A 15,741-nucleotide genomic window follows, 5' to 3' on the forward strand; every position below is an offset into this window, starting at 1 on the left:
CACAATCTTTTAGATGGTCATCAAATTCATAGCTCAGATATTCACCGCCTCTATCAGACCGCATTGCCTTAATCTTTTTTCCTAGTTGATTCTCTACTTCACTATGAAATTCCTTGAATTTGTCAAAGGATTCAGACTTATGCTTCATTAGGTAGACATAACCATATCTACTAAAGTCATCAGTGAAAGTGATAAAGTAGCTGAAACCACCTCTAGTATTTGAACTCATTGGTCCACATACATCTTTATGGATTAAACCAAATAAATCAGTTGCTCTTTCTCCAACTTTAAAGAAAGGTTGCTTTATCATTTTTCCAAGTAATCATCGTTCTCATTTACCATAATCCTCTAAGTCAAGTGGTTCTAGAATTCCTTCCTTTTGAAGTTTTTCTATGTGTTTCATGTTAATATGGCCTAATCGACAATGACACATATATGTGAGATTTGAATCATTCTTTTTGACCTTTTTGCCCTACTACAAAATGGGTGTTATCTCGACACCTAGAACTCGATACCTGCCATAAAGCGTTAGGCAAGGATGGTAGTTTCCGTGTTTTGTCGACATTGTTTGATGTCTATCTAATTGTCGTTCACTTTCAGCATCGAAATTCAGTGAAATACCACCCTCCTTGCACGTGGCCAAGGATGCGTGTTCATATTTGGAAAAGAAACTCACCCCACCCAAACTCCCCTTTCTCTTTCTCTCTCTTAAAAATCTTCTGCTCTTCTCTCAACCCTAACCCCCAATAATTCCCGCCTTTCTCAGCCTCAAAAGTTCTAGATCTACTTCAAGTTCGAAGAATTTTCCGCAATTAGAAGAAATACAACAAGCTGTAAACAAAATTCAAACACTTTGAGGTATTAATTTGTCTCCTATGTTCTGAATTTGTTGAATATGTTAGGTTTTTGCCTCAAGTTCAAATTTTTGTTCCATATGTTGTTCTAGTTTATGAATTGAAGTTCATCGGCAATGCATTTTTGGTTCTACTGACTTCATATTCGATTAAATGTGTTTTGATTCGGATACATTTGAGGTTTTCTACAATATTCATATATTTTTATTATTAGCATTTATCGATTTTAATTTCTCTCATGTATGTTCATCTGACTCCAATTTGTACAATTAGGATTTTTAACATTTTTTCATTTCAATTTAAGCATAGGAAATTTGGGAAAGAATAATTATTCCATAAATGCGAATTTTATGTTGTTTTCTTAGTTAAATAAACGGTATGTGTTTGATTTAATTGATGATGATGTTATTGTGTTGATTTGTCTCGTATTTGTGAATTGTATTATTGAAATCCTACTGCTCCTGCTGTCCAGAAGATTTATACTTTTTATGTGCTTGAGATTGATTTAATCTGACTTATTTGATATTTTTTATTTTCATTTGCTCTTTGGTTGAAGACTTGTAGATGAATAATGTTTCTTTTGATTTGTGTTTAGAAAAAAAATGCAGTTTTAATTTATGAAGTTGAATTTATCCAATTCGGTTATGTGCTGAAATTGTTGCTAATTACAATGATTTAGTTGTATAACATTCATTAGCCGCTTTCTTAGTCTTCCTTTAGCCTCCAAAAGGATAGAAGCAATTAAAGCATAAGGAACGTCATAGATAATAGATACAATTAAAATTGATATTCCCAACTATAGATGGTGTTCCAATATTAACCCCAATTAACGATTATTCCAGATTAACCCTAACTATGTGTTTCCCCTTCTTTAAATAGTCTAGGCTAACAGGTTACCTCTAAAACCGATCGCCTAGACTTTTCCACCCTTCTTCCTTCAGTAAATGAGTACCTCTCTCTCCTCTCTCCTCTCTCGTCTGTCATTTTCATTTCTTGTTTTTCTGTAATAATTCCATGGTCCTCCCATGAGCTAAATATGTGTTGTTCTTTTAATTTACCCCGCTGTGTGCTGCTGTGGTAACCATATGTAGACAGTTTGCTCTGCTCTAGGTGCAGTAATATTGAATTTGGGATTAAAAAACATTGATGCCTGAAGCCAGCCTATATAGTCTTGGGAGTGTGTATACAACATGACTTTCATACTGGCCAGGTCTTCTTTGCTGCAATACACCAATTCCACATTAGTATGTCTTCACCAGGCATTTTCTTGAACTATCTATTTGACTGACACGGGATATTTTGATTGATTATATAGGTAGGTTCAGTTGCGTTGCTTGTGAGACACTACAGTACGTCAATCTAACTAGTTTTGTAGTTGGCTACACAATTACCACAAATTTGATGGTGCAGGCGTGTGCACCGTGCTCTAGGTGCACCAGAAACAAAATGACATAAAAAACACATAAAACGCGCGTGTTTCATTAAATCCCGGGAATAAAATAACATTTTCCTGGAACAAAAGAACAATACCCTTGAACAAAAGAACATTAAAGGCTCTGTTCTTTTCAGCTCTGTTTTTCGCGTTTTTTATTCGATTTTATTCTTGCGGTATATATTCTTATAGATTTTATGTTTTGAACTCAAATTGTGAAGAGGAGAGAGAAAGTATGAACTAGGTTTTCTAAAATGGTTCTTAGAGAGAGAAAGTAGTAAAAATTCCCAAAAATTCGTTGATTTTTCTGCTTCAACATCAAATTAAATCGATTCTTCTTCTTCAAATCTGAATTCTGCAGCTGATAATCAGATTTTGGGAGGTAATTTTCAATTTTGAAATAATAAATTCTATGTTTTGATGATTTTAATTTTGTAATAATCGTGTGTTTGATGATTTTGATGATTTTGATAATTTTAATGAATCAAATTATGTAACAACACGCTGATTTCGTTGAAATCGCTGATGTTGAAGATTTTGATTATGTAATTACGACTTTTTTTCCAGAAAAAGAACAGTTTTACGTTTTAAAAGAACATATGCTCGTATTAAAAGAACAGTTTCTTTATGCTCATATTAAAAGAACAGTTTCATTATAGTAGAAAATTATACCATTTGCGTTTCATAATTTGTTCTTTCATTCTATTGTGTTCTTCTTTTTTATTATTTTCAATTTTGTTTGCGTTTCATAACTTGTTCTATTTATTTTATTGTGTTATTTTTCTTCTTACTTTTTATTTATCCTTTGTTCTTTTGATTGCGTTATTTTTCTTGGTTTTATACATGTTAACCTATTATTTTTTTCAGATATTATGAATAATGTGCTTGATAATTCATAACAGAATGATGAAAATGATGATACTGAATCATATATTATTGTTGGACAAGGTACTTAACTTGTTCTTTTAGTCTTTTCATTTGTTGTTTTTATAATGTTCCGTTAAAAGAACAAAAAAAAAACACGTGCATAGTTCTCATTATGCACTCTTTAAGAATTTTTCCTTTCTCATTCTCTGTTATTTTTTAATTCTACTTCCTATTTTTTCATTTTCTATTTTTCCGCAACTATATATATATATAATAATTGTACTTAAGAATCATAACCATTAGTCATTTTATAAATACATTTTATAGAAAGAAAGAGGAGAGGATTTATATTCTCTCAACATAAGAGATATTTTTTGAGAAAGAAAGAGTGAGATGGTGAGTGAAAGAGTAAAAAATATATTTTCTCCTTATTCTCTATCTAAAGCTCCTTCTGAATGTTTCTCCTTTGTTGAAAAATGAGTGAATTAAGAAAAATACTAGTTCGATTTGGCTAGTTTTCGAAGCAAGAGAATATCTGGAGAGCGTGATATTTTCCGAGGATTGAGATCAGTTTAATTTATTAAAATAAAAGATATTGATGCTCCTGATAAATGTTGATCAAGTTTTTAAGGTACATTTCCTTGTTCTTTACTCTAATGTTCTTTTCAAATTGTAATATTTTTTCACAACTTTACTTTTATTGTGGCATTAACATAGTTTGTTCTTTTAAATCAACATAGTTTGTTCTTTTATATCAACGTACATAGATTGTTAAAAAAATTACATATAATGGTTTGAAAAGAACACATAACACTTAAAAAAGAACATAGTCTGATTCGTGGTAAAAGAACAAAAATACTTTTTTAAAAAATATAGATTTAGTTTAAAGTGCATCAAAAAATCGTCGTTTCGTCTTTTTTTAATTAGAACATAAAATCGTTTGAATAGAACAAATAACACTTAATAAAAGAACATAGATCTGATGCGTTAGATAAGAACAAAAATACATTTAAATAAAAATAAAGATCTAGTTTTAAGTGCATCAAAATATCGTCGTTTTTGTCTTTTTAATTAGAACACTAAGTGGTTTGAAAAGAACAAATACAACTAATAAAAAAACATAGATTTGTTGTTCTTTTCGTCCCTTTCATTCTGTTCTTTTGTTTGATAAGGAAAAAGAAAATGTGTTCATGTGTTTTGTTCTTTAGCTTGTTCTTTTTAAAAAAAAAAATTGAATTTGTGTTATTTTATTTTTCTTTTGATTTTGTTCTTTGTGTTTTCTAAAAAAGTTGTTGTTCTTTTTTTAATTATTTTGTGTTCTTTTTAACCTTTTTAATGTTTTTTAATTTTTTATAATATTATCGATAATATGTTTTTTTTTTGTTTTTCTGTTGCATTTTTCACATGATGTTCTTTTTGTAAAATAGTTGTTCTTTTTATAGTGTATCAGGAGAGAGAATATGTTATTTTCAATTTTGTACATTTTCTTTAGTTTTTAACATTAGTGTTCTTTTCAGCTTTTGGTTAATAATGTTCTTTTCGTTTACTCTATTATGTTCTTTCTGTTTAGTTTCTTATGTTCTTTTGGTAATTTTTTTTGGCGTTTTGGTGCAGGTGCACGTAGATCTACGTGCAGACACCTGCACCATCCGCGCGTTGCACAATTACTGCACCAACGAGTATGGTGTAAGACCTTCTGTATAATGAGCTCAACCTTCTACATTAATAGTAGGTTAATGAAATTAAGTGAAACAGAGTAAAGTTTATGACTCAAAAAATTTGTCTCAAATACCAAACTTCCATGAGCTAACATGGTTGTCAACTATTGCAGCAATCATGTCTTTCGCGTATTCTACAATCGGTATAGGACTAGCACTCTATAGTATTATCTCTGGTAATTTCTCTGCCCCTACCCTGCTGTTTTGTTAGCATTATTTATGTATTTAAGAGAAAATTGACTCAATTGTGTAGGGAATGGAGGGAGGACAACCTTAACAGGAATAAAGATAAGTTTGGGTACATCAGCTGCTGAGAAAACACGGAGGATGTTAAGAGCGATTTGACACATTGCATTTGCTTACGGGTTTTCTCAAATCGATCCTTGTTGACATACAGGCAATTATATTTCCTTGATGAACTTCAATTGTGTTTCGAGATTACATTTCAAATGGAAACTACTATCTGGATCACATTTTAAAAGGAAGCTACTCATTTTTTGTGAAGACAGAGTATCCCATAAGATTAGGCAGCAAATTAGTGTTTAGCTTAAATCCACTGAGGCTAACTGGGATAAGTATATTTGTGGTGTTAGTAAGGAAGGAGAAGGAAGGAGAATGCAGAAAAGTAGAGGAGGAATAAGGAAGGGAAGGAATAATAAGGAACGAAAAAATTATGTGAGCAGTTGGTTTCCTCTCTTCTCACTTATTCCTTTGTAATTTCTATTTTATGTTAAGCTTGGTCATAATCTGCCACCAGCCTGATTAATAGGTGTATTGCTACAATAACAAGAGAACTAATAATTACGCTTAAGATGTCGACCAAAAAAGATTTAGAGTAATATGTAGTGCATATTTCAAAAGATGGTGACTAAAGTTGAGTGTCCTTCTTTATGTGTTGTTTATGTGACTCTGTTTGAAATTTCTTTCTCAAATCACAAGACTAATTTTCTTCTCCGTGTGCTCTAATATATTTGTTTTATTAGAAAAAGAACAGAGGCTGCAAGTATAACACTACTAATATAATGCACACAATTCGATGATAAACTTTGGTCCATCTCAATTCCCTAATGGTACGACTTTTCGTTTTCCATGCCATACTTCTTTTTTATGTCTTTATTTTATCTATATTCTCCAGGGTCTCTGGCCATTCGATATCCTTGTGTTTGCATCAAAGCCCTCTATTTAAATTAGGACCGTTCTCATTCTTTGGCTACTGAGTTTTAGCACCTAGGTATGGTACGTTGAACTTTATTCCCCTTGTGTATTTGTTACTTGTTTCTCTTATTTATTTTGGCACCAGCTTCTGTCCGGCTTACTTTATCTCCTTATTTGGTACATCAATGTGACTGCCAAGTTGTTCAGAAGTTGCTATGTGTTAACACTTAACAGTCAGAGTAGAAGAAATATATATGTCTTTTTGGACTAGATAGCCTATCTTTTTGTTAATGTTTATTGCTTTGTAGCTTAAAGAAAAGGAGTTTTTAGTAATTCTATAAGCATTAAAGGTAAATTAATAAGCCTCTATTATTCATTCAGTTCTCCTTGGCCAGAAGAAATTCCTAGTGCAGGTCTCCCAGCTATGAAGATGACCAAGCGGTTCAACATCAAATAGTAAGTGATAAACGATGCCTTCTGTTCTGAAGTTTTTCTTTGTGCTAATGTAACATTTTGCTTGCTGCAACCATTACATTGTTGCTAAGTTGGACCCAATACAAGGTTGTGAATGGTACAAGTAGGCCAAGGTTGTATGTGCTCATTCATGGACCTTTTATTAATTTATTAGCTCTATCTGCATCATATAATTGTTACTCAGGTCAGAAAACTACTTTAACCTGTAAGGTCAGAAAACAAGTTTCTATAGCACTGTGTTCTTAGTTGTTTATGTTCCTGCTACATTTTCTGTGTACAATATTTTGAAATACCTAGCCACTAGATTTCACTAGTTAACTTGCAGAAAACCTCTTAATGTTCAACTTGTTAGGGGTGAGGCTATTCCTACACAAATCTTATAAAAGACATTGAAATATATATAGAAAATCAATAATGAATAGGTTTCAGCTTGGGATTGATTTTTTTTTTTGTCTCAGTTCATATGGAATGGATGGATCTATTTTTTCCAGAATAGTTCCATGTTATATATATACTAGCAACAGGTACGTGCGTTGCACGTGTTATTTTTTTATATGCACAAGGGGAATGAAAATTCCAAAGAAAGAAAAGAAACTGAAAGTAAGCTACAAACAAACAGAAAATAAATTAAGGAGGAATGAGGCGTGAAAGGCCACATCCGAATTACGGTAATGTGTTATACTTGTATTATATTGCAAAAATGCTAATAAGCATTTAAGTACATTGTCTAAAGTGTATCATTATTATTTGCAATCTTAAGGATTGCATGTTTACATATCTATTCCATTGCCTAATACATTTCTAAATCCATCAAGAAAAAAAATCTTCTTTTATTTCTTATGAAGTAATTCTGCTACAACTATAGATTTATGATCAAACAAGATTGACTCGCAAAATGTCATGAGCTATTTAGGATGCAAATGTACTTGAATGGGTTCGTGACACGAATTTACTTCTTTCTTTATGATGCTTCGTTCCAATCATGTGAAAAAATATTAAATAATTAAAAATCAATATCTCAGCTTGGCACAAACAAATGGTCATCAATTGCAAATTCCAGAAAATATAACCATTTATCAATTTTGACTAAGGTCAGATCAAAACATATATTATATTAATTTTAACATGGAAAATATTGAATTTATCAAAGAAGATAGATCTCTCCTATTAAATTCATCATTTTTCTGAAGTCATATACTCCGTACAAATTGGAACTAAAGAAAATCATTATATGATCACTTCCTCTCCTCTCCCACAAAATTGAAAATTTCTCTGTACCAATTACAAGAAAATATTGTTAAATCTCTTTTATGCATCTAAGAAATAAAAGATAACATGTATATTTTATTAAAATTATAATGATATACATATTTCTAATGGCAACCGCAATACATTACTTTGTAATTTTATATTTTGCACGGAGTACTTTACTAACTTGCTCAAGTCATTGAACTCGACTAAATCTCAAAGTCCAAATGAGTTAAATATTGAGTAACTAAGAATATGTGAAAGTCAAACGGTTCCTTAAAAATTAACTAAAAATTATCAATGATAGAGCACGAAATTTAGGTAGGGAAAGAAAGATCAAATTATAAGATAGAGTAGCAAATTCATCATACCCATTTTTCCATTCTCCTCATTAATCACATATTATTACTGTTACGGCGAATAGATTGGATATGACACATACTCGGTACTGCATAAAAATAAAAATAAATCATTCATATGGTAAACATACCAAACAAAAATATAAATTTACTAAAGTATCGAACCAGTACATGCAAAGATTTTCAAAGAATCAACAAAAGCTTAACACGATATATTAAAGAAAACACCTAAAATCCTAAACTTAAATTATAATTGAAGTTTCAACCACAAGGAAAAAGGATAATGAACTGCTGTGAGCTAGCAACTCTATCCTATAAATTCATACCAGATATTGAAGAGAAGATGTGATTATGTGAGAGATGGGGGAGGAAAGAGCGAGGAGGGACATTATTTTACAGAGGTATTTCATATTTGGCTTCCTTTCTACAAGAATCTTAAAGTTTTAAAGACACTTGTTGATGATGTCTAATACACATGTCATTCAAAATTCTTAAAAATAAGCATGTTAACAATAAAGAGTAAGGGCATGATTGAAAGGTAAAATTACGACAAAACTTATGGCCTTGATCGGCTTTTTTATATAGGTAAGATTTGATTGCAAACTATTTTCTCACTGATTTAACTTATCTTTCCTTTCCAAGGTTGTTTAGCATGTCACGTGGAGGATATTTGGCAGCTCCAGGTTTACAAATAGAGAATGCTAGATTTTGCGAATTTAGATGTTTTGATATAAATTATGTAGCGAATATGCAAAATAATTGTACTATTAATTTTAGTAAGACAATAATGGTCAATATGTCAATATTGATCCCAACGTTGCAAGTTATGTTAGCATGTTCTCGTACATTGTAATTTACACCGTATATGTATATATATATATATTCATATTTATGTTTTGTAATTTCATAAAGCCTCTTTTGTTTAATTTAGTATATACTATTTATCTTGTTTGTCTAGTATGACACCTAGGAGAAAAAATAGCAAGGTAAAAAGTCTCGAAGCCAGTCAAAATACTATAAAGAAGTCGACGCAAAAAAGCGTCGTAATTTCTCATCGATGCAGAAAACCGTCGAAAATGTCGACGCCTAAAGCTGTCGAAAGTTTCAAAACCGGGCGTCAATAATGTTGGCAATGGCGGGTTAGTTGGATGATTATCGACGCCGTACAAATATTAGGGACGCATAAAATCGTCTAGAGTCTCGATGCCTAATACCTTGATGCATAGAAGTGACGTGGAAGATGACGCCTAAAGGCGCCGAGAAAATCTCGACCAACAATTTTCTCGACGCCTTTTAGCGTCGAAAAAGGATAAAAAGCGTCTGTAAACCACGGTTTTTGTAGTAGTGTTGGTATTTATGTTATAAACTTGTTTGTCGTGATCTAATATATAAGGCCCATTGACTAATTTAGCAGATCCATAAAACATCTCTTTAAAATAAAACGAGCAACTATTGTCTTTTATTAAAAAGCTAAATCCCTTAGCATCTAATCAAGAAGCAGATATGATATTTTATGTAAGACTTGGAACATGGAAACACTCTTCCAGTTCCAAAACTAGCCTAGAGGGCAACGACAAATAATAAGTTCTTACAGCTAATGCAACAATCCTTGGTCCATTTCCCACTCGTAGGTTGACTTCACCGTTGCTTAACCTTCTACTTATTCTTATTCCCTGTGAATTGGAACATAAGTGTGAGGCACAACCTGTATCTAATACCCAAGAAATTGAATTTGCAAGTATACAATCTATAACGAAAATACATGAAGATGGAACGACAGTTCCGTTCTTCTGATCTTCCTTTAGCTTCAGGCAATCTCTCTTCCAATGCCCCTTCTTCTTACAGTAGAAGCATTCACACTCAGAAGTGGGTTGCCTCACCTTCTTCTTTATAGACTTGGTGTCGCCATCTTGCTTAGTTGGGCTGGCTTTCTTGCCACCTTTCTTAGAATTCCTCTTCTTGCCATATTTCTTGAACTTGCCCCCACGCACCATAAGCACATCTTTCTTATCACTTTTGAGCGTCTTTTCAGCGGTCTTAAGCATACCGTGTAGCTCGGTGAGCGTTTTGTACAGACTATTCATGTTGTAGTTCAGCTTGAACTGATCATACCCTCTATGAAGAGAGTGGAGGATAGTGTCTACAACCATTTCTTGTGAGAACTGCTGATCCAGCCGACTCATATTCTCAATTAATCCAATCATCTTGAGAACATGTGGACTTACAAGCTCACCCTTCTTGAGCTTGGTGTCATGAATTTTCCTATGAGTCTGGAATCTTTCGACTCGAGCTAGATCTTGGAACATGTTCTTTAACTCACTGATGATTGTAAAAGCATCTGAGTTGATGAACGTTTTCTGTAATTCTGCACTCATGGTTGCAAGCATTAGACATGTTACATCCTTGTTGGCATCAATCCAACGATTAAGGGTTGCTTGAGTGACCCCTTCGCCCGCGGCTTTGGGCATCGCCTCTTCCAGGACATACTCCTTTTTCTTCCTGCATAAGAACTATTTGCAAGTTCCTTTGCCAGTCAAGGAAGTTTTTCCCGCTCAACTTCTCCTTTTCGAGAAATGATCGGATGTTGAATGAATTGTTGTTTGCCATAATTAAAACTACAATTGAAAATAATAAACAAATAAATAACCATTCATAATTTCTCTTAATAAACTTAAATTCTAGCATACATGCATAATTCAAAATTTATTAAGCATTTTATTCGAGTTTTTGTGTTCCGTCAGGTGTGAATAAAAGGAATCCAACATCTTTAAATCATTGAAGAATTAAGCACATTATGTATTCTGACTCAATTCTAAAATATTTTAGCTAAGAAAATCCTTTGCAAATAGTCTAGAATCTACTCTTGGTTAATAGGTACGTCTAAGAACTTATTAAGTAAACCTATCCCATTTGCCACGACATAAAAGACTCCTTACTTATATCGTTGAGTTTTACCAAAACTAACATGTACTCACAATTATTTGTGTACCTTACCCCTTTAGAATCAATAAGTAACACCTCGCTATGGCGGAAAACTAACATTTCTAGATTGACCATGATTCTCACCAGATTCTTCTAAAGATCTCTGAGTTTCATCCTGAATGTCATGGTAAAGGTTATCCAAGTAAGTGTTACTTTGGAATGGAACCTTTTAACTTAAATTTTAATGTTTGGAACTTAGGGCTCTTACTATGTTGGTTAGATTTTAAGTGAACTAAAATCCTTAATCATGCAACATAATCAAGCCACAATCTCATGCATTATTAAGACATATTTAAAGCAATAAATAACTTAAAACATGCATAAGATTTAAATGTGATCTAGTATGACCCAACTTCATCTTGAAGCTTCAACCTTAAACTCCGTCTTAAATTTCATCATGGGAGGCGCCATTTTCTTCAAATAGGATATGCTTACTAAAACTAATTACAACTATTTGATGGTACGCATACCATATTTAAATGAAAACTTTGGTGCATAAGACCAAATTTACATTCAAATTAATGGTAAGCATACCATATTTACTATCCTATTTGGGCCATACTAGTTACTCTCCATAACCTGCAAAACAGTACATTTACAATATATCATTCATCCATTCATTTATCAATGAATGACCCACATCGCAAGTTAGTAGAAAAATCATGCATGACATAAACATTTGCAACAACTAATCAAAGGTTCCAACAATCTACAAATTATTCAACCTTATTAGTTCTAATTTAGTTGTTTTAACGTAAAAGGAATACAGACCTAATCAAGAGTAGTTTAATGACTAAAGGCTCCGACTAAAATCAATAATTTACATGCTTTACAAATTTTAAACATAAAATTGTATTTCCTAGTCCAACCGGAAACTTACAAATTTAATTAAAATTTAAAGCTCACATAAAATTAATTTTAAATCCCTTAATATTATTTTAAGTTGATTAAAATTAATTAATCATAATTTTACCAAGGTTTAATTTTTTAAAAATAATTAACATAAAAAAAATTATAATAATTAAATTAATCAAAATTAAATTCCGAGGAAAATTATAATACGAAATTAAATTTAATCAAAATCGTTTGCAACGGAAAATTAAAAAACAAAACGAAGAAAGTTAATCGGTCAAGGAAAGGCACAGGGGCGCAAGGCTCATGCCTCTCCAAGGCTTGCAGTGCCGCATGAGCTGGCCGCACGCATGGCCTAGGCCATCGCACATCCAAGCCCACGCTAGCACCATTGGCTCGATGCCATCGCTGGCTGCTGCTACATGCTTGCTTCCTTTACGCGCATGGCACGAGGGCATCCATCGATGCCTCGTCGCCATCGCTGCTGGGCACAACGCGGGCTGGCAGCGTTGCCCACTCGCCTTGCTCGATCACCCGCACAGCACACAGTGCACAGGGGTTGTCCCCGCGCGCGTGGCTCGTGCATTGCTCGTTGCCTTGTGCATTGCTCGTTGCCTCGTACCGCATGGGCGACGAGCTCCCTTGCTCGTCGTCGCATGCCCGCACTATGTAACATCCCTTAAGGGTAACACTTAGCTTCCATTGCTTCGTGCGTGCAAGTTTGTGAACGATTTATAAAATCAAAACTTTTATATTTAAATTTAACGACAAATTAGTAATTCATATTAATTTCACTAAATATAGGCGAAAAATCAAAAATTTAATATTCAATTTAATTTCGGATTACATATTTTTTAAGGGATTAAAATCTAGGTCATAAAATTTTAGAATATTTCAATTTTAACAAACTTTATGGTGTTTTTTAATCATAGGATCCTAATTAAATCATCAATTAATTATGAAAATCAAAACAAGTTCTAAATTAATTGAAATTCAACAAATTATTTATAATTACAAATTAGGTTGTATAATTAACAAAATTAGACCTTAAAATAGTTAAACATCTACAGTAGGTCAATCATAGCTTTAAGATTTACATACAAGATTCGCATTTATTGAATTTAACATCATAAAAATTACAAATTTTGCATTCGAAAAACTAAAACCACCAAAAAGTCATAGTTAGGCTTTGAATTTGGTAATTCTGGTTTCGGCATCAAATCTATGATTTTTTTCAAAATTTTAAAACGTCGCTTACATGCGAAATTCATTATAAAAACATAAGATTTCGACCATTATTGACAAAACTGCCGAAAAATCCAGCGAACATAAAATCAAATAATCGAACGAATTCGCAATCAATTACATCCACGAAATTACTCACCCCTTTAATTCATTGCAAAATTTTAAAATGTAATCCATGTTAACTATAATTTATTATGGAATTAATTAGAGGCTCGTGATACCATTGTTAGGTTATGAATAATACAATAATAATAATTCATACGGAAAAATCATAAAGCCAGAATCCAATATTCGAGTTAGCTTATATTATGTTCTCCCTTGAACACAATGTAGAGGGAGGCTACATCGCTGGTAACCAACGGCACAATTACCCCATACCCGGGGTAAAATGGTAATTTCATCTCATGAGTTGAAAAGTCAAACAAAGTACTACATATGGGCAACAATGACAGTATTTATGCATACGATGACAATACTTATATAACACTTGTATACATACTTTTACCCATTCATTTAATATGCAACACTTTTATCCATTCATTTAAGTGGTCTCTTTACTTTTTATATTTCATTAGAGTTGTATACATAATTTCCTTTTCTGGGTGATTGTGACAGTATTTTAATACAACAATGACTGTATATATACAACAATGACAATACTTATATTAGAAATGACAGTATATAACAAGTTAACAACACTTTTACACATTTATTTAAAGGTGGGCCATGTTTCCAAATTTTGTTATTTTTTAAAGTGGGTATGGGGTCCTTATTTCGCTGGTTACCAGCGATGTAGACAACCTCCACAATGTAAGTAAAGAATATGATTTTCAATGTATAAAATTACGAGGGCATAGCCTCATATTTATAGGGTAGGAAATAAGGAATTTGAGTCTTACTAGAAAAAGAATTACCAACCGTACTAGGATTGAAATTCTTATCCAATTAGAATTGTAACATTAATTAAACTCTTAATTAAATCAATTCCAGTAGGACTAGGAATACTTAATCCAAAGTCACTTGGGAATTAAGTAATCGAACTTTTGTTGGAGCCTAAGACGAAGCAACCAACGCAGCCACAATGGGCCACGTTGGTGCGCGCGTGCCTGCCTAGCCCCAACCGCAGCCGCAGCTGGCCGAAGGCCCAGCGCGCTGCAGCCTTGCCTTGGCGGGTTTGCTGCTTGCTTGGCGGGATGCATTGCTGTTGCTGCCTTGCTTGCTTGCCGCGACCCAGTGTGCTGCTGGTGCCTTGCTTGCTTGGCGCGGCCCACTTGTGCTGTTGCTGCCTTGCTCACCTGGCGCGGCCCACTGTGCTGCTAGCCCATTGGCTGGGCGCTGGGCTTCGTGCTTAATGCTATGCGCTCGGCATTTGCTTGTCGAGCGATGGGCCGGCTCGCATGTCGTCTTGTCGCTCGTCGAGCTTTCGATTTGTTTTCCGATTTCGGAATCCATTTTCGGTTCGATCAAATATTTACGTTTCCGTTAATATTACCGATTCCCGAAATAATTTCCTTTTCCAACAATATTTCCGATTTCAGTAATATTTTCTTTTCCGGCAATATTTCCGATTCCGGCAATATTTCTATTTCCGATAATATTTTCCGATACGAACCATGTTTCCGTTTCCGGCAACATCTACGACTTGGATAATATTTATATTTCCGTCATGAACCATATTTCCGCTTCCGGAAACATCATCATTTCTGGAGTATTCTTTATTTTTCCCTTTGACGATTTCAGCTCCCACTGGAACCGAGATTCGTCGTTTCCGAATGATCATAAATGGAGTACTTAATGAATAATATATTCACTTTAATACTTGATCCGTTCACGTACTATTTGTGTGACTCTACGGGTTCAGTCAAGAGTAAGTTGTGGATTAATATTATGAATTACACTTAAACTGAAGCGGCCTCTAACTAGGCATTCAGTTCACTTGATCTCACTGAATTATTAACTTGTTAAGTAATATTGAACCGCATTTATTAGACTTAGCATTAAATTCATACTTGGAACAAGGGCATTATTTCCTTCAATGTGGTCATTCAAAATGAATAAAAGGAAAGGGACTTTGTAAACATAACAAATTAAGAAGATCAAGAAAAGACTAAAATCTTTTGGGCTATAAGAAAAGGTGCTAGAAAGGATAGGAGACGGGAACAAAAGAAATGAATTCAAAATTCTATTTCTACCTTGAAGTTACAAACCAAAAAACCATTCAAATTAATTTGCAACAATGCATAAAATTTCGAACATGATGGGAAAAGTGGAGCCACCTACTAGCCACCCCCTTGACTTGTTCGAACCACATAGCTAAGTGGAAACTAACACGATGCACTGAGTTAATAATTAATTCGACAAATAAAACACATATCACTTTGCGTTGATTGCTCGAACTCACTTGAATTAAGACAAGCTTAGAAACATAGAGAAGATTATTGAAAGAAAACTAAGTACTCTTATAACTTCAATGAGAATTCCACATCCTTTACTCAATGAACGACTTGTTCAACTAAAACCATAAATAATAGCTTCGCTCATTCATTGTTCAACAT

The 15,741-nt window shown here is 33.3% G+C and overlaps 1 long non-coding RNA gene across 6 annotated transcripts; it reads left to right on the forward strand.

Moving 5' to 3' along the window:
• The first annotated feature begins 559 nt into the window (after window positions 1-559).
• Window positions 560-6,753, forward strand: LOC110786466 (uncharacterized). 6 transcript variants are annotated; one of them, XR_008923152.1, is made up of 6 exons: window positions 564-858; window positions 3,154-3,234; window positions 3,644-3,784; window positions 4,768-4,881; window positions 4,985-5,047; window positions 5,125-6,753. It is a non-coding gene; the product is annotated as an uncharacterized lncRNA (long non-coding RNA). The 6 variants fall into 6 exon arrangements; XR_008923151.1 differs by having other exon boundaries at window positions 561-858; window positions 3,189-3,234; window positions 3,644-4,881; XR_008923150.1 differs by having other exon boundaries at window positions 562-858; window positions 3,644-4,881.
• Window positions 6,754-15,741: the final 8,988 nt, after the last annotated feature.

Source organism: Spinacia oleracea, chromosome 6 (assembly GCF_020520425.1).
Source record: "Spinacia oleracea cultivar Varoflay chromosome 6, BTI_SOV_V1, whole genome shotgun sequence".
Lineage (NCBI taxonomy): Eukaryota > Viridiplantae > Streptophyta > Magnoliopsida > Caryophyllales > Amaranthaceae > Spinacia > Spinacia oleracea.